Source organism: Chrysochloris asiatica, unplaced genomic scaffold (genome assembly GCF_000296735.1).
Source record: "Chrysochloris asiatica unplaced genomic scaffold, ChrAsi1.0 scaffold00321, whole genome shotgun sequence".
Classification (NCBI taxonomy): domain Eukaryota; kingdom Metazoa; phylum Chordata; class Mammalia; order Afrosoricida; family Chrysochloridae; genus Chrysochloris; species Chrysochloris asiatica.
Genome location: NW_006408839.1, coordinates 1,682,344 through 1,682,563, shown reverse-complemented (window position 1 = coordinate 1,682,563; position 220 = coordinate 1,682,344).

The following is a 220-nucleotide window of genomic DNA, read 5'->3' as shown; positions in this document are numbered from 1 at the left end:
TAGAACCCAGCTTCTCAGATTATTTGCTCAGCATGTAGGTTGAATAAGTATGGTGACAGAATACAACCTTGTCGCACACCTTTCTTAATTTTAAAACATTCAGTGTTCCCATGTTCTGTTCGAACAACTGCTTTGTGGTATAGGTACAGATTCCTCATGAGTACAATTAAGTGTTCTGGAATACTCATGCTTTGCAATGTTGTCCATAGCTTCTCATGAA